Source organism: Schistocerca serialis, chromosome 6 (genome assembly GCF_023864345.2).
Source record: "Schistocerca serialis cubense isolate TAMUIC-IGC-003099 chromosome 6, iqSchSeri2.2, whole genome shotgun sequence".
NCBI classification, from domain to species: Eukaryota; Metazoa; Arthropoda; class Insecta; order Orthoptera; family Acrididae; genus Schistocerca; species Schistocerca serialis.
The window spans coordinates 174,052,763-174,070,724 of NC_064643.1; the positions used below are offsets into that span (position 1 = coordinate 174,052,763).

General features: G+C 54.1%; 13 non-coding genes across 13 annotated transcripts; all 13 read right to left on the reverse strand.

Moving 5' to 3' along the window:
• Window positions 1-451: 451 nt before the first annotated feature.
• LOC126485261 (5S ribosomal RNA) lies at window positions 452-570 on the reverse strand. The gene has a single exon (XR_007587966.1). It is a non-coding gene; the product is annotated as a 5S ribosomal RNA (ribosomal RNA).
• A 791-nt stretch (window positions 571-1,361) lies between these two features.
• On the reverse strand, window positions 1,362-1,480 carry LOC126485243 (5S ribosomal RNA). The gene has a single exon (XR_007587964.1). It is a non-coding gene; the product is annotated as a 5S ribosomal RNA (ribosomal RNA).
• A 791-nt stretch (window positions 1,481-2,271) lies between these two features.
• LOC126485272 (5S ribosomal RNA) lies at window positions 2,272-2,390 on the reverse strand. Its single transcript, XR_007587968.1, has one exon. It is a non-coding gene; the product is annotated as a 5S ribosomal RNA (ribosomal RNA).
• A 791-nt stretch (window positions 2,391-3,181) lies between these two features.
• On the reverse strand, window positions 3,182-3,300 carry LOC126485284 (5S ribosomal RNA). Its single transcript, XR_007587970.1, has one exon. It is a non-coding gene; the product is annotated as a 5S ribosomal RNA (ribosomal RNA).
• A 792-nt stretch (window positions 3,301-4,092) lies between these two features.
• On the reverse strand, window positions 4,093-4,211 carry LOC126485296 (5S ribosomal RNA). Its single transcript, XR_007587972.1, has one exon. It is a non-coding gene; the product is annotated as a 5S ribosomal RNA (ribosomal RNA).
• A 791-nt stretch (window positions 4,212-5,002) lies between these two features.
• Window positions 5,003-5,121, reverse strand: LOC126485308 (5S ribosomal RNA). The gene has a single exon (XR_007587974.1). It is a non-coding gene; the product is annotated as a 5S ribosomal RNA (ribosomal RNA).
• Window positions 5,122-5,913: 792 nt separating this feature from the next.
• LOC126485321 (5S ribosomal RNA) lies at window positions 5,914-6,032 on the reverse strand. Its single transcript, XR_007587977.1, has one exon. It is a non-coding gene; the product is annotated as a 5S ribosomal RNA (ribosomal RNA).
• A 792-nt stretch (window positions 6,033-6,824) lies between these two features.
• LOC126485333 (5S ribosomal RNA) lies at window positions 6,825-6,943 on the reverse strand. The gene has a single exon (XR_007587978.1). It is a non-coding gene; the product is annotated as a 5S ribosomal RNA (ribosomal RNA).
• Window positions 6,944-7,734: 791 nt separating this feature from the next.
• LOC126485344 (5S ribosomal RNA) lies at window positions 7,735-7,853 on the reverse strand. The gene has a single exon (XR_007587979.1). It is a non-coding gene; the product is annotated as a 5S ribosomal RNA (ribosomal RNA).
• A 791-nt stretch (window positions 7,854-8,644) lies between these two features.
• On the reverse strand, window positions 8,645-8,763 carry LOC126485356 (5S ribosomal RNA). The gene has a single exon (XR_007587980.1). It is a non-coding gene; the product is annotated as a 5S ribosomal RNA (ribosomal RNA).
• Window positions 8,764-15,837: 7,074 nt separating this feature from the next.
• On the reverse strand, window positions 15,838-15,956 carry LOC126485368 (5S ribosomal RNA). The gene has a single exon (XR_007587981.1). It is a non-coding gene; the product is annotated as a 5S ribosomal RNA (ribosomal RNA).
• A 791-nt stretch (window positions 15,957-16,747) lies between these two features.
• LOC126485380 (5S ribosomal RNA) lies at window positions 16,748-16,866 on the reverse strand. Its single transcript, XR_007587982.1, has one exon. It is a non-coding gene; the product is annotated as a 5S ribosomal RNA (ribosomal RNA).
• Window positions 16,867-17,657: 791 nt separating this feature from the next.
• LOC126485392 (5S ribosomal RNA) lies at window positions 17,658-17,776 on the reverse strand. Its single transcript, XR_007587983.1, has one exon. It is a non-coding gene; the product is annotated as a 5S ribosomal RNA (ribosomal RNA).
• Between the last annotated feature and the right edge of the window lie 186 nt (window positions 17,777-17,962).

Sequence of the window (17,962 nt, forward strand, 5' to 3'; positions counted from 1 at the left end):
ACACCAGGTGTCTGCGTAGTTTGCAGTGCATTCGCACCATTCCTGTCCCTGTCCCCGTCCCGACTTGTCCCAACTGCCGCTCGCTGCCGCTCGGGTCGTGGTCCATATGACAGCGCAAGCACGACAAACGTCTGCGGGACGAGACGAGACGACTAAGGAATAAAGTCATGATTACAAACCAAATTTGGAACTCTACACTCCTACACAACAATAGGCGGTGACGTATTTCAGAAATCACCTGCCGATTCGTACTGTTTTGTCGTTTTCAAAGTCTTCTTGGCAAACTTGGTTAGCACATTGTCCCTCAAACCGAGTTAATTACTGCATTTTCGTACCATTACAGTAGTTTAAAAGGCATAAGGAAGCATCTTTGTCACAACAGAAAGGTAGTGTGAAAATTGGGCTGGCAGGGGTAGCGACATAATACCAAAACGAAAAAAAAAAGGAAGGTAGCCAACAGCACCCAGGTTTCCCAGGTGGTCACCCATCCAAGTACTAACTGGGCCCAATGATGCTTAACTTCGGTGATCGGACGAGAACCGGTGTATCCATCATGGTATGGCCGTTGGCACGCATCTAATGTAGGACCACGGCAGAATTCGCGTTCGGCTTTTTTCCCAACACACAAAATGTTAGTTTTCCGCCGCATTTGACGAAAGCACTTCCTTCCGCAACAGCCAGTTCCTCGAGGACGCGTGCGGGGGGCGCGCCCCACCGCCGCGTGTGTGAGACGCACTGCTGCTCGTTGCACCTCCTGTCATTCGCTGGGCGCGTGCAGCCTTCGGCACTAGCGGAGGACGCATCTTGTCCCTGGTGACCAGCGGAGGGCCTGTGCGGGGTGGTGCAGTGTCGTGCTGGAGGGCGCCACTGGTAGCGATGTGGGCTTCCTCGCCTCGCCTCGCCACGCCTCACACCAGGTGTCTGCGTAGTTTGCAGTGCATTCGCACCATTCCTGTCCCTGTCCCCGTCCCGACTTGTCCCGACTGCCGCTCGCTGCCGCTCGGGTCGTGGTCCATATGACAGCGCAAGCACGACAAACGTCTGCGGGACGAGACGAGACGACTAAGGAATAAAGTCATGATTACAAACCAAATTTGGAACTCTACACTCCTACACAACAATAGGCGGTGACGTATTTCAGAAATCACCTGCCGATTCGTACTGTTTTGTCGTTTTCAAAGTCTTCTTGGCAAACTTGGTTAGCACATTGTCCCTCAAACCGAGTTAATTACTGCATTTTCGTACCATTACAGTAGTTTAAAAGGCATAAGGAAGCATCTTTGTCACAACAGAAAGGTAGTGTGAAAATTGGGCTGGCAGGGGTAGCGACATAATACCAAAACGAAAAAAAAAAGGAAGGTAGCCAACAGCACCCAGGTTTCCCAGGTGGTCACCCATCCAAGTACTAACTGGCCCCAATGATGCTTAACTTCGGTGATCGGACGAGAACCGGTGTATCCATCATGGTATGGCCGTTGGCGCGCATCTAATGTAGGACCACGGCAGAATTCGCGTTCGGCTTTTTTCCCAACACACAAAATGTTAGTTTTCCGCCGCATTTGACGAAAGCACTTCCTTCCGCAACAGCCAGTTCCTCGAGGACGCGTGCGGGGGGCGCGCCCCACCGCCGCGTGTGTGAGACGCACTGCTGCTCGTTGCACCTCCTGTCATTCGCTGGGCGCGTGCAGCCTTCGGCACTAGCGGAGGACGCATCTTGTCCCTGGTGTCCAGCGGAGGGCCTGTGCGGGGTGGTGCAGTGTCGTGCTGGAGGGCGCCACTGGTAGCGATGTGGGCTTCCTCGCCTCGCCTCGCCTCGGCTCACACCAGGTGTCTGCGTAGTTTGCAGTGCATTCGCACCATTCCTGTCCCTGTCCCCGTCCCGACTTGTCCCGACTGCCGCTCGCTGCCGCTCGGGTCGTGGTCCATATGACAGCGCAAGCACGACAAACGTCTGCGGGACGAGACGAGACGACTAAGGAATAAAGTCATGATTACAAACCAAATTTGGAACTCTACACTCCTACACAACAATAGGCGGTGACGTATTTCAGAAATCACCTGCCGATTCGTACTGTTTTGTCGTTTTCAAAGTCTTCTTGGCAAACTTGGTTAGCACATTGTCCCTCAAACCGAGTTAATTACTGCATTTTCGTACCATTACAGTAGTTTAAAAGGCATAAGGAAGCATCTTTGTCACAACAGAAAGGTAGTGTGAAAATTGGGCTGGCAGGGGTAGCGACATAATACCAAAACGAAAAAAAAAAGGAAGGTAGCCAACAGCACCCAGGTTTCCCAGGTGGTCACCCATCCAAGTACTAACTGGGCCCAATGATGCTTAACTTCGGTGATCGGACGAGAACCGGTGTATCCATCATGGTATGGCCGTTGGCGCGCATCTAATGTAGGACCACGGCAGAATTCGCGTTCGGCTTTTTTCCCAACACACAAAATGTTAGTTTTCCGCCGCATTTGACGAAAGCACTTCCTTCCGCAACAGCCAGTTCCTCGAGGACGCGTGCGGGGGGCGCGCCCCACCGCCGCGTGTGTGAGACGCACTGCTGCTCGTTGCACCTCCTGTCATTCGCTGGGCGCGTGCAGCCTTCGGCACTAGCGGAGGACGCATCTTGTCCCTGGTGTCCAGCGGAGGGCCTGTGCGGGGTGGTGCAGTGTCGTGCTGGAGGGCGCCACTGGTAGCGATGTGGGCTTCCTCGCCTCGCCTCGCCTCGGCTCACACCAGGTGTCTGCGTAGTTTGCAGTGCATTCGCACCATTCCTGTCCCTGTCCCCGTCCCGACTTGTCCCAACTGCCGCTCGCTGCCGCTCGGGTCGTGGTCCATATGACAGCGCAAGCACGACAAACGTCTGCGGGACGAGACGAGACGACTAAGGAATAAAGTCATGATTACAAACCAAATTTGGAACTCTACACTCCTACACAACAATAGGCGGTGACGTATTTCAGAAATCACCTGCCGATTCGTACTGTTTTGTCGTTTTCAAAGTCTTCTTGGCAAACTTGGTTAGCACATTGTCCCTCAAACCGAGTTAATTACTGCATTTTCGTACCATTACAGTAGTTTAAAAGGCATAAGGAAGCATCTTTGTCACAACAGAAAGGTAGTGTGAAAATTGGGCTGGCAGGGGTAGCGACATAATACCAAAACGAAAAAAAAAAGGAAGGTAGCCAACAGCACCCAGGTTTCCCAGGTGGTCACCCATCCAAGTACTAACTGGGCCCAATGATGCTTAACTTCGGTGATCGGACGAGAACCGGTGTATCCATCATGGTATGGCCGTTGGCACGCATCTAATGTAGGACCACGGCAGAATTCGCGTTCGGCTTTTTTCCCAACACACAAAATGTTAGTTTTCCGCCGCATTTGACGAAAGCACTTCCTTCCGCAACAGCCAGTTCCTCGAGGACGCGTGCGGGGGGCGCGCCCCACCGCCGCGTGTGTGAGACGCACTGCTGCTCGTTGCACCTCCTGTCATTCGCTGGGCGCGTGCAGCCTTCGGCACTAGCGGAGGACGCATCTTGTCCCTGGTGACCAGCGGAGGGCCTGTGCGGGGTGGTGCAGTGTCGTGCTGGAGGGCGCCACTGGTAGCGATGTGGGCTTCCTCGCCTCGCCTCGCCACGCCTCACACCAGGTGTCTGCGTAGTTTGCAGTGCATTCGCACCATTCCTGTCCCTGTCCCCGTCCCGACTTGTCCCGACTGCCGCTCGCTGCCGCTCGGGTCGTGGTCCATATGACAGCGCAAGCACGACAAACGTCTGCGGGACGAGACGAGAAGGACTAAGGAATAAAGTCATGATTACAAACCAAATTTGGAACTCTACACTCCTACACAACAATAGGCGGTGACGTATTTCAGAAATCACCTGCCGATTCGTACTGTTTTGTCGTTTTCAAAGTCTTCTTGGCAAACTTGGTTAGCACATTGTCCCTCAAACCGAGTTAATTACTGCATTTTCGTACCATTACAGTAGTTTAAAAGGCATAAGGAAGCATCTTTGTCACAACAGAAAGGTAGTGTGAAAATTGGGCTGGCAGGGGTAGCGACATAATACCAAAACGAAAAAAAAAAGGAAGGTAGCCAACAGCACCCAGGTTTCCCAGGTGGTCACCCATCCAAGTACTAACTGGGCCCAATGATGCTTAACTTCGGTGATCGGACGAGAACCGGTGTATCCATCATGGTATGGCCGTTGGCGCGCATCTAATGTAGGACCACGGCAGAATTCGCGTTCGGCTTTTTTCCCAACACACAAAATGTTAGTTTTCCGCCGCATTTGACGAAAGCACTTCCTTCCGCAACAGCCAGTTCCTCGAGGACGCGTGCGGGGGGCGCGCCCCACCGCCGCGTGTGTGAGACGCACTGCTGCTCGTTGCACCTCCTGTCATTCGCTGGGCGCGTGCAGCCTTCGGCACTAGCGGAGGACGCATCTTGTCCCTGGTGTCCAGCGGAGGGCCTGTGCGGGGTGGTGCAGTGTCGTGCTGGAGGGCGCCACTGGTAGCGATGTGGGCTTCCTCGCCTCGCCTCGCCTCGGCTCACACCAGGTGTCTGCGTAGTTTGCAGTGCATTCGCACCATTCCTGTCCCTGTCCCCGTCCCGACTTGTCCCAACTGCCGCTCGCTGCCGCTCGGGTCGTGGTCCATATGACAGCGCAAGCACGACAAACGTCTGCGGGACGAGACGAGACGACTAAGGAATAAAGTCATGATTACAAACCAAATTTGGAACTCTACACTCCTACACAACAATAGGCGGTGACGTATTTCAGAAATCACCTGCCGATTCGTACTGTTTTGTCGTTTTCAAAGTCTTCTTGGCAAACTTGGTTAGCACATTGTCCCTCAAACCGAGTTAATTACTGCATTTTCGTACCATTACAGTAGTTTAAAAGGCATAAGGAAGCATCTTTGTCACAACAGAAAGGTAGTGTGAAAATTGGGCTGGCAGGGGTAGCGACATAATACCAAAACGAAAAAAAAAAGGAAGGTAGCCAACAGCACCCAGGTTTCCCAGGTGGTCACCCATCCAAGTACTAACTGGGCCCAATGATGCTTAACTTCGGTGATCGGACGAGAACCGGTGTATCCATCATGGTATGGCCGTTGGCACGCATCTAATGTAGGACCACGGCAGAATTCGCGTTCGGCTTTTTTCCCAACACACAAAATGTTAGTTTTCCGCCGCATTTGACGAAAGCACTTCCTTCCGCAACAGCCAGTTCCTCGAGGACGCGTGCGGGGGGCGCGCCCCACCGCCGCGTGTGTGAGACGCACTGCTGCTCGTTGCACCTCCTGTCATTCGCTGGGCGCGTGCAGCCTTCGGCACTAGCGGAGGACGCATCTTGTCCCTGGTGACCAGCGGAGGGCCTGTGCGGGGTGGTGCAGTGTCGTGCTGGAGGGCGCCACTGGTAGCGATGTGGGCTTCCTCGCCTCGCCTCGCCTCGCCTCACACCAGGTGTCTGCGTAGTTTGCAGTGCATTCGCACCATTCCTGTCCCTGTCCCCGTCCCGACTTGTCCCGACTGCCGCTCGCTGCCGCTCGGGTCGTGGTCCATATGACAGCGCAAGCACGACAAACGTCTGCGGGACGAGACGAGAAGGACTAAGGAATAAAGTCATGATTACAAACCAAATTTGGAACTCTACACTCCTACACAACAATAGGCGGTGACGTATTTCAGAAATCACCTGCCGATTCGTACTGTTTTGTCGTTTTCAAAGTCTTCTTGGCAAACTTGGTTAGCACATTGTCCCTCAAACCGAGTTAATTACTGCATTTTCGTACCATTACAGTAGTTTGAAAGGCATAAGGAAGCATCTTTGTCACAACAGAAAGGTAGTGTGAAAATTGGGCTGGCAGGGGTAGCGACATAATACCAAAACGAAAAAAAAAAGGAAGGTAGCCAACAGCACCCAGGTTTCCCAGGTGGTCACCCATCCAAGTACTAACTGGGCCCAATGATGCTTAACTTCGGTGATCGGACGAGAACCGGTGTATCCATCATGGTATGGCCGTTGGCACGCATCTAATGTAGGACCACGGCAGAATTCGCGTTCGGCTTTTTTCCCAACACACAAAATGTTAGTTTTCCGCCGCATTTGACGAAAGCACTTCCTTCCGCAACAGCCAGTTCCTCGAGGACGCGTGCGGGGGGCGCGCCCCACCGCCGCGTGTGTGAGACGCACTGCTGCTCGTTGCACCTCCTGTCATTCGCTGGGCGCGTGCAGCCTGCGGCACTAGCGGAGGACGCATCTTGTCCCTGGTGACCAGCGGAGGGCCTGTGCGGGGTGGTGCAGTGTCGTGCTGGAGGGCGCCACTGGTAGCGATGTGGGCTTCCTCGCCTCGCCTCGCCTCGCCTCACACCAGGTGTCTGCGTAGTTTGCAGTGCATTCGCACCATTCCTGTCCCTGTCCCCGTCCCGACTTGTCCCGACTGCCGCTCGCTGCCGCTCGGGTCGTGGTCCATATGACAGCGCAAGCACGACAAACGTCTGCGGGACGAGACGAGAAGGACTAAGGAATAAAGTCATGATTACAAACCAAATTTGGAACTCTACACTCCTACACAACAATAGGCGGTGACGTATTTCAGAAATCACCTGCCGATTCGTACAGTTTTGTCGTTTTCAAAGTCTTCTTGGCAAACTTGGTTAGCACATTGTCCCTCAAACCGAGTTAATTACTGCATTTTCGTACCATTACAGTAGTTTAAAAGGCATAAGGAAGCATCTTTGTCACAACAGAAAGGTAGTGTGAAAATTGGGCTGGCAGGGGTAGCGACATAATACCAAAACGAAAAAAAAAAGGAAGGTAGCCAACAGCACCCAGGTTTCCCAGGTGGTCACCCATCCAAGTACTAACTGGGCCCAATGATGCTTAACTTCGGTGATCGGACGAGAACCGGTGTATCCATCATGGTATGGCCGTTGGCGCGCATCTAATGTAGGACCACGGCAGAATTCGCGTTCGGCTTTTTTCCCAACACACAAAATGTTAGTTTTCCGCCGCATTTGACGAAAGCACTTCCTTCCGCAACAGCCAGTTCCTCGAGGACGCGTGCGGGGGGCGCGCCCCACCGCCGCGTGTGTGAGACGCACTGCTGCTCGTTGCACCTCCTGTCATTCGCTGGGCGCGTGCAGCCTTCGGCACTAGCGGAGGACGCATCTTGTCCCTGGTGACCAGCGGAGGGCCTGTGCGGGGTGGTGCAGTGTCGTGCTGGAAGGCGCCACTGGTAGCGATGTGGGCTTCCTCGCCTCGCCTCGCCTCGCCTCACACCAGGTGTCTGCGTAGTTTGCAGTGCATTCGCACCATTCCTGTCCCTGTCCCCGTCCCGACTTGTCCCGACTGCCGCTCGCTGCCGCTCGGGTCGTGGTCCATATGACAGCGCAAGCACGACAAACGTCTGCGGGACGAGACGAGACGACTAAGGAATAAAGTCATGATTACAAACCAAATTTGGAAATCTACACTCCTACACAACAATAGGCGGTGACGTATTTCAGAAATCACCTGCCGATTCGTACTGTTTTGTCGTTTTCAAAGTCTTCTTGGCAAACTTGGTTAGCACATTGTCCCTCAAACCGAGTTAATTACTGCATTTTCGTACCATTACAGTAGTTTAAAAGGCATAAGGAAGCATCTTTGTCACAACAGAAAGGTAGTGTGAAAATTGGGCTGGCAGGGGTAGCGACATAATACCAAAACGAAAAAAAAAAGGAAGGTAGCCAACAGCACCCAGGTTTCCCAGGTGGTCACCCATCCAAGTACTAACTGGGCCCAATGATGCTTAACTTCGGTGATCGGACGAGAACCGGTGTATCCATCATGGTATGGCCGTTGGCACGCATCTAATGTAGGACCACGGCAGAATTCGCGTTCGGCTTTTTTCCCAACACACAAAATGTTAGTTTTCCGCCGCATTTGACGAAAGCACTTCCTTCCGCAACAGCCAGTTCCTCGAGGACGCGTGCGGGGGGCGCGCCCCACCGCCGCGTGTGTGAGACGCACTGCTGCTCGTTGCACCTCCTGTCATTCGCTGGGCGCGTGCAGCCTTCGGCACTAGCGGAGGACGCATCTTGTCCCTGGTGACCAGCGGAGGGCCTGTGCGGGGTGGTGCAGTGTCGTGCTGGAGGGCGCCACTGGTAGCGATGTGGGCTTCCTCGCCTCGCCTCGCCTCGCCTCACACCAGGTGTCTGCGTAGTTTGCAGTGCATTCGCACCATTCCTGTCCCTGTCCCCGTCCCGACTTGTCCCGACTGCCGCTCGCTGCCGCTCGGGTCGTGGTCCATATGACAGCGCAAGCACGACAAACGTCTGCGGGACGAGACGAGACGACTAAGGAATAAAGTCATGATTACAAACCAAATTTGGAACTCTACACTCCTACACAACAATAGGCGGTGACGTATTTCAGAAATCACCTGCCGATTCGTACTGTTTTGTCGTTTTCAAAGTCTTCTTGGCAAACTTGGTTAGCACATTGTCCCTCAAACCGAGTTAATTACTGCATTTTCGTACCATTACAGTAGTTTAAAAGGCATAAGGAAGCATCTTTGTCACAACAGAAAGGTAGTGTGAAAATTGGGCTGGCAGGGGTAGCGACATAATACCAAAACGAAAAAAAAAAGGAAGGTAGCCAACAGCACCCAGGTTTCCCAGGTGGTCACCCATCCAAGTACTAACTGGGCCCAATGATGCTTAACTTCGGTGATCGGACGAGAACCGGTGTATCCATCATGGTATGGCCGTTGGCGCGCATCTAATGTAGGACCACGGCAGAATTCGCGTTCGGCTTTTTTCCCAACACACAAAATGTTAGTTTTCCGCCGCATTTGACGAAAGCACTTCCTTCCGCAACAGCCAGTTCCTCGAGGACGCGTGCGGGGGGCGCGCCTCACCGCCGCGTGTGTGAGACGCACTGCTGCTCGTTGCACCTCCTGTCATTCGCTGGGCGCGTGCAGCCTTCGGCACTAGCGGAGGACGCATCTTGTCCCTGGTGTCCAGGTTGGTTGGTTGGGTTAAAGATTAAAGGGACCAAACTACAAAGGTCATCGGTCCCTTGTTTCATAAAAACACAGAGCACAGGGGAACTATCCACCAGTCAAGCGAAGCACTAAAAGAAAAACTCCAGGGGAAGATAAGCCCCATGGGCCATTGTAAGACAACATGGAAAACAGAGCACAGCAACAAAAACAACATAGAGAACAAAGGCAGATTGGAAGTAAAACTGCACAGCAGAGAACTGTGGCTGGCTGATCACGAAAATAATAGGATGAGCCAGCCACTCTGCAACACGTTAAAACCTCCGGCCTAAAAGTTTAGGGCGGAGTCGAATCACAACACAAAACTAAGTAAAAGAGAGAGCTCAAAAGAGGGTGATGTTAAAAAAAATTTAAATGGACCTATAAAAGCCGCTTGCGCGAATAAAACTTAAAACCCGATCTGCCATAGAGACATTGTCACCTAAGAGAGATGATAAAGCACCCTGGAGATTAAAAGTTCGCCTGAGGGCGGTTAAAAGAGGACAGTCCAACAATATATGGGCCACCGTCATAAGCACACCACAGCGACAATGAGGGGGGTCCTCTCGACGCAGCAGATGACCATGCGTCAGCCAAGAGTGACCAATGCGGAGCCTACAGAGAACCACAGAGTCCCTCCGAGAGGCCCGCATGGAGGAACCCCACACAGTCGTTGTCTCCTTTACACGCCGCAGCTTGTTGGGCACAGACAGGGTGCGCCATTCGTCGGCCCACATCCCAAAGACCCGACGGCGTAACACCGATCGGAGATCAGTGGCCGGGAGGCCGATCTCCAACGGCAGTTTGCGGGTGGCTTCTTTAGCTAACTTGTCGGCGTGTTCGTTGCCCGCTATCCCAACGTGTCCCGGGGTCCATATGAACACCACTGAACGGCCACGTTGTGCAAGAGCATGAACGGACTCCTGGATGGCAACAACAATGGGATGGCGTGGGTAGCACTGGTCAAGAGCCTGGAGACTACTGAGAGAGTCACTGCAAATGACAAAAGACTCGCCAGTGCTGGTACGAACACGCGCAAGGGCACGAAAAATAGCTGTTAGCTCTGCAGTGTAAACACTGCAGCCGTCCGGCAAGGAGCGTTGGTCGACATAGTCCGCATGAACATAAGCGTACCCCACACGGCCATCAACCATCGAGCCATCGGTATAGATAACCGCCGAGTCACGGGATTCGTCGAGGAGAGCAAGAAATTGGCGGCGCAAGACTGCAGGAGGAACTGAATCCTTTTGCCATTGGGAGAGGTCCAGCTGAAGCTGCGGCCGACGGATACACCAAGGTGGTGTATGTGGGCGGACCTGAAAAGCAGATGGAAGAGGCAAAGACTCGAGTTCACTAAGCAGGGACTGAACACGGATCCCAATTGCATGGCCTGATCGCGGCCGCCGGCGTGGAAGATGGACTGCCGCATCGGTGAAAAGGAGACGGTAGTTAGGGTGACGGGGAGAACAACGGACGTGGGCAGCATAGTTGGCTAAGAGTTGTTGACGCCGAATGTAGAGCGGAGGAACCCCTGCCTCAGCAAGTAGGCTATTAACAGGACTGGTGCGGAATGCTCCTGTCGCCTGTCGAACCCCACAGTGGTGAATGGGGTCCAGCAGTTGCAACGCTGAGTGCGACGCTGAGCCATACGCCACACTCCCATAATCCAGTCGGGACAGCACAAGGGCTTTGTAGAGCTGCAGCAGCGTGTTACGGTCGGCACCCCAAGTTGTGTTGCTGAGGCAGCGGAGGGCATTCAGATGCTGCCAGCACTGACGCTTGAGCTCACAAATATGTTTAAGCCAAGTAAGCCGGGCATCGAACAGCAATCCCAGAAAACGGTAAGTGTCAACAACCCTGAGCTTAGCATCCTGAAGATAAAGCTCAGGGTGGGGATGGACAGTGCGACGCCGACAAAAGTGCATAACACAAGTCTTCGCAGGAGAAAACTGAAACCCATGGGCTAGGGCCCACGCCTGTGCCTTGCGTATGGCTCCCTGCAACCGACGTTCTGCAACGCCAATGGTGGAGGAGCTGAAAAAGATGCAGAAATCGTCAGCATATAACGTGGGCGAGACAGAGGACCCTACTGCTGCTGCAAGGCCATTAATGGCCACAAGGAAAAGGGGCACGCTCAATACAGAGCCCTGTGGAACGCCGTTCTCCTGGATATGAAGGGAACTATGGGATGTGCCAATTAAAACGCGGAATGTCCGAACAGATAAAAAATTCTGAATAAAAATGGGGAGAGAGCCCCGGAGACCCCACCCGTGCAACGTGGCGAGAATATGGTGGCGCCACGTCGTGTCATATGCTCTGGAGAGGTCAAAAAAGACGGAGACGAGGTGTTGGCGCCTGGAAAAAGCAGTGCGGATTGCAGACTCAAGGAGGACCAAAGTATCGGCGGTGGAACGGCCCTGACGGAAGCCGCTCTGGCATGGAGCCAGGAGACCCCGAGACTCGAGCAGCCAACACAGCCGTCGACTCACCATGCGTTCCAGCAGCTTGCACAGAGTATTGGTTAAGCTAATGGGCCGATAACTATCCACAGTAAGCGGGTCCTTACCAGGCTTCAGCACTGGAATGATGGTACTTTCTCGCCATTGCGACGGAAAGACACCATCACCCCATAGGCGGTTGAAGATGGCAAGAACACATCGCTGACAGTCCGGGGACAGGTGTTTTAGCATCTGATTGTGGACGCCATCTGGCCCAGAGGCTGTATCGGGGCACTGTGCCAGGGCGCTCTGGAGTTCCCACAAACTAAATGGGGCGTTATACGCCTCAGGGTGGCGAGAAGCGAAAGAAAGCCGTTTGCCTTCCTCCCGGCGTTTGAGCGCGCGAAACGCAGGCGGGTAATTCCCCGACGCAGAGGCCCGGACATAGTGCTGAGCGAAATGCTCGGCGATTGCATCGGCCCCGTTGATGGTAAGCCCTGGGACACCTGTAGAGTGCTGCAATCCAAAGATGCGCCGAATCTTCAGCCACACCTGGGAGGGGGAAGTACGGGAACCAATCTTGGAAACGTACCTCTCCCAACACTCCTGTTTCCGCCGTTTGATAAGCCTCCGTACCTGAGCACGGAGACGTTTGAATAAAATGAGGTTCTCCAAAGACGGGTGCCGCTTATGTCGCAGAAGAGCCCGCCGACGTTCTTTAATGGCGGCAGCGACCTCTGGAGACCACCAAGGCACCGACTTTCGCCGGGGGCACCCGAACGAACGAGGAATGGTACGTTCCGCAGCGGAAGCAAGCGCTGCAGTCAGTGTCTCAACCGCCACATCGATGGTACCATGGGGGAGAGAGTCAACAGTGGCAGCAGAGCAGAACGTGTCCCAGTTCGCCTTGCTAAATGCCCATCTAGGCGAGCGCGCAAAGGAGTGACGCTGTGGTAGTGAAAGGAAGATCGGAAAATGGTCACTACCACACAAGTCCTCATGGACTCTCCAGTGGACCGATGGTACAAGCCCTGGGCTGCACAACGACAGATCGATGGCCGAGAACGTGCCATGCGCCACACTGAAATGTGTGGCGGCGCCAGAGTTTAAGAGGCAGAGGTCGAGTTGGGAGATGAGATTCTCGACCTCCCTGCCTCGGCCAGTAACCTTCGTTCCACCCCACAGGGGATTGTGGGCGTTAAAATCCCCCAGGAGAAGAAAAGGCGTGGGGAGTTGGGCGACAAGCGCAGCCATTTCGGTCAGGGAGACTGTACCACCTGGAGGGAGATAGACACTGCAGACGGTTATGTCCTGGGTAGTCCTTACACGGACAGCCACAGCTTCCAATGATGTTTGAAGGGGCACAGGAGCACTATATACAGAGGTAAGGACATACACGCAGGCTCCACCTGACACACAATTGTAAGTGCTACGGTTGCAGTAATAGCCCCTGTATCCACGAAGAACAGGGGTCCGCATTGCCGGGAACCAGGTTTCTTGGAGGGCAATGCAGAAAGCAGGTGTCAGGCTTAGGAGCTGTCGTAGCTCAGGGAGATGGCTAAAATAACCGCCACAATTCCACTGGAGGATTGTACAAAGCGTGTCCGGTAGGGGCATGCAGGCACTGAAAAGGCAAATTACTTGGCAGGGTCACATGCTGCCACCGACTGAGCGACGGACGTCACTACGGCCATCGTTTCTGAGGAGACGGCGAGATCCAGGTCATCAGGGGACGCAAAGAGCTCGACCTCGTCCTCAGAGGCTGAGCTGACAGGGAGCGTTGGTGCGGGAACCACTGGGTCCTTATTCTTCTTGGAGAGCTTCCTCTTCTCTCTCTTGGCTTTGGGAGGAGGGTTGTCATGCTGGGAGGGCTTTCCTGACGCATCATCAGGAACAGAGGAAGAGCGTGAAGCCCTTCGACCAGCAGCTGGTGGCTTCTTCAGCCACTGGCTAGTGTCTTGTGAGACACTGGGGAAGTCCTTGGAAGGGACGCCCCCAAGGGATCCCTTCCGAACAAGTGAGGCCGGAGGAGGCTGTTGCGTCCCCGGCTGAGCAGCCGGAGGGAGCTGTCGCTTCCCCGGCTGAGGAGCCGGAGAGGGCTGTCGCCGCTCCGGCTGAGAGGTGGGGACCAACGTCCCCGGTTGGTTGGGGCGCACTGCTCCCAAACTCGGTGTTTTGGGAGCAGTGGAAGAGAGAGCGGCCTGTCCCAGCGGTGGGGCAGACGTTACCTGATTTCTCTGTGGGCCAACAGAGAAGGGAGTCTGTGCAGGAGCTGGTGGCGGCAGTGTGACAGTAGCATAACTCCGCAACATAGGTGTGGGGTTGAGTCGTTCTAATTTCTTCTTCGCCTCTTGGTAACTGAAACGGTCCAAGGTCTTAATTTCTTGTATCTTCCGCTCTCGTTGATAGACTGCACAGTCTGGTGAGCAGGGAGAATGATGCTCCCCACAGTTAACGCAGGTGGGAGGCGGAGCACATGGAGCATTAGGATGTGGAGGTCGTCCACAATCACGACACGTGGGGCTGGAAGTGCACCTGGAGGACATGTGTCCGAATTTCCAGCACTGGAAGCATCGCATAGGGGGCGGGACATAGGGCTTGACATCGCACCGGTATATCATGACCTTGACTTTCTCAGGCAAGCAGTCGCCCTCAAAGGCCAGGATGAAAGCACCGGTAGCGACCCTATTATCCTTTGGCCCCTTAAAGACACGACGGACAAAGTGTACACCTCGTCGTGCCAGGTTCTCACGTAGCTCGTCATCAGACTGTAGCAGAAGATCTTTATGAAAAATAATCCCCTGGACCAAATTTAACGACTTATGGGGAGTGACAGTAACGGGGATGTCACCAAGCTTCTCACAGGCGAGTAATGCCTAGGACTGCGCAGATGAAGCTGCTTGTATCAAAATGGCCCCGCTCCTCATTTTGGAAAGAGACGCCACTTCCCCAAACTTATCTTCGAGATTGTGCACGAAGAAAAGAGGCTTAGTCCCCAAAAACGAATCCCCATCAGTTCTGCTGCATACAAGGTATCGTGGCGAATACGGCTCCTGTCTGTCTGCAGCCCTACGTTCCTCCCATGGTGTGGCTAGGGAAGGGAACGACTTCGGGTTATATGTCACAGCGTTAAATTCCACCTTACCACGCTTAGAGACATTGGCGGTCGGACGACCACCAGATTGAGATTTCACCCGCTTCATTGCGGGGCATCCGCCCCGATGCCACCCACTCCGACCAGGGGCTCTCCCCACGGGCGCCACCCAGCCACAGCAAAGGCCACCTGGCAGGATGGCCGTTGCCGGGAGTCCCGATGCCCCAGAGAGACGAGCATCTACTCCTTGGCTTACGTGGGGAGGAGTCAGCTCAGGCATCGGCAGTACGATCCCTGTGTTGTCAGGGGGCTACAACCTAGAGGGTACATGACGACCCCACCACAACGGGCTGGCTACCGTGCTGGATTTCGGGTGCCATGAGTAGTCCATAGTGATCGTGCGTGCTGGTGGTGACGCACTAAGGGCGGTACGTACACAATACATCAGGTGTCTATGCCCAAAATGAGGGATGGAGGGTGCATGCACGTCGCCAGGACGATCAAGAGTGCCAAGGTCGTAGGGCACAGAGGACTGATGGTGCACCACGTAAGGTGTCCTTCCCCAAAAGGCTCGTACTTCTGTGGAATTTGGAAAAAATGGAGGTCAAACCCGAATGGGGACCATCACATTAAGGCCAAAACGTTTGAGACTCCTTTTAGTCGCCTCTTACGACAGGCAGGAATACCGCGGGCCTATTCTTACCCCCGAACCCGCAGGGGGACCTGGTGTCCAGCGGAGGGCCTGTGCGGGGTGGTGCAGTGTCGTGCTGGAGGGCGCCACTGGTAGCGATGTGGGCTTCCTCGCCTCGCCTCGCCTCGGCTCACACCAGGTGTCTGCGTAGTTTGCAGTGCATTCGCACCATTCCTGTCCCTGTCCCCGTCCCGACTTGTCCCGACTGCCGCTCGCTGCCCCTCGGGTCGTGGTCCATATGACAGCGCAAGCACGACAAACGTCTGCGGGACGAGACGAGACGACTAAGGAATAAAGTCATGATTACAAACCAAATTTGGAACTCTACACTCCTACACAACAATAGGCGGTGACGTATTTCAGAAATCACCTGCCGATTCGTACTGTTTTGTCGTTTTCAAAGTCTTCTTGGCAAACTTGGTTAGCACATTGTCCCTCAAACCGAGTTAATTACTGCATTTTCGTACCATTACAGTAGTTTAAAAGGCATAAGGAAGCATCTTTGTCACAACAGAAAGGTAGTGTGAAAATTGGGCTGGCAGGGGTAGCGACATAATACCAAAACGAAAAAAAAAAGGAAGGTAGCCAACAGCACCCAGGTTTCCCAGGTGGTCACCCATCCAAGTACTAACTGGGCCCAATGATGCTTAACTTCGGTGATCGGACGAGAACCGGTGTATCCATCATGGTATGGCCGTTGGCACGCATCTAATGTAGGACCACGGCAGAATTCGCGTTCGGCTTTTTTCCCAACACACAAAATGTTAGTTTTCCGCCGCATTTGACGAAAGCACTTCCTTCCGCAACAGCCAGTTCCTCGAGGACGCGTGCGGGGGGCGCGCCCCACCGCCGCGTGTGTGAGACGCACTGCTGCTCGTTGCACCTCCTGTCATTCGCTGGGCGCGTGCAGCCTTCGGCACTAGCGGAGGACGCATCTTGTCCCTGGTGACCAGCGGAGGGCCTGTGCGGGGTGGTGCAGTGTCGTGCTGGAGGGCGCCACTGGTAGCGATGTGGGCTTCCTCGCCTCGCCTCGCCTCGCCTCACACCAGGTGTCTGCGTAGTTTGCAGTGCATTCGCACCATTCCTGTCCCTGTCCCCGTCCCGACTTGTCCCGACTGCCGCTCGCTGCCGCTCGGGTCGTGGTCCATATGACAGCGCAAGCACGACAAACGTCTGCGGGACGAGACGAGACGACTAAGGAATAAAGTCATGATTACAAACCAAATTTGGAACTCTACACTCCTACACAACAATAGGCGGTGACGTATTTCAGAAACCACCTGCCGATTCGTACTGTTTTGTCGTTTTCAAAGTCTTCTTGGCAAACTTGGTTAGCACATTGTCCCTCAAACCGAGTTAATTACTGCATTTTCGTACCATTACAGTAGTTTAAAAGGCATAAGGAAGCATCTTTGTCACAACAGAAAGGTAGTGTGAAAATTGGGCTGGCAGGGGTAGCGACATAATACCAAAACGAAAAAAAAAAGGAAGGTAGCCAACAGCACCCAGGTTTCCCAGGTGGTCACCCATCCAAGTACTAACTGGGCCCAATGATGCTTAACTTCGGTGATCGGACGAGAACCGGTGTATCCATCATGGTATGGCCGTTGGCGCGCATCTAATGTAGGACCACGGCAGAATTCGCGTTCGGCTTTTTTCCCAACACACAAAATGTTAGTTTTCCGCCGCATTTGACGAAAGCACTTCCTTCCGCAACAGCCAGTTCCTCGAGGACGCGTGCGGGGGGCGCGCCCCACCGCCGCGTGTGTGAGACGCACTGCTGCTCGTTGCACCTCCTGTCATTCGCTGGGCGCGTGCAGCCTTCGGCACTAGCGGAGGACGCATCTTGTCCCTGGTGTCCAGCGGAGGGCCTGTGCGGGGTGGTGCAGTGTCGTGCTGGAGGGCGCCACTGGTAGCGATGTGGGCTTCCTCGCCTCGCCTCGCCTCGGCTCACACCAGGTGTCTGCGTAGTTTGCAGTGCATTCGCACCATTCCTGTCCCTGTCCCCGTCCCGACTTGTCCCGACTGCCGCTCGCTGCCGCTCGGGTCGTGGTCCATATGACAGCGCAAGCACGACAAACGTCTGCGGGACGAGACGAGACGACTAAGGAATAAAGTCATGATTACAAACCAAATTTGGAACTCTACACTCCTACACAACAATAGGCGGTGACGTATTTCAGAAATCACCTGCCGATTCGTACTGTTTTGTCGTTTTCAAAGTCTTCTTGGCAAACTTGGTTAGCACATTGTCCCTCAAACCGAGTTAATTACTGCATTTTCGTACCATTACAGTAGTTTAAAAGGCATAAGGAAGCATCTTTGTCACAACAGAAAGGTAGTGTGAAAATTGGGCTGGCAGGGGTAGCGACATAATACCAAAACGAAAAAAAAAAGGAAGGTAGCCAACAGCACCCAGGTTTCCCAGGTGGTCACCCATCCAAGTACTAACTGGGCCCAATGATGCTTAACTTCGGTGATCGGACGAGAACCGGTGTATCCATCATGGTATGGCCGTTGGCACGCATCTAATGTAGGACCACGGCAGAATTCGCGTTCGGCTTTTTTCCCAACACACAAAATGTTAGTTTTCCGCCGCATTTGACGAAAGCACTTCCTTCCGCGACAGCCAGTTCCTCGAGGACGCGTGCGGGGGGCGCGCCCCACCGCCGCGTGTGTGAGACGCACTGCTGCTCGTTGCACCTCCT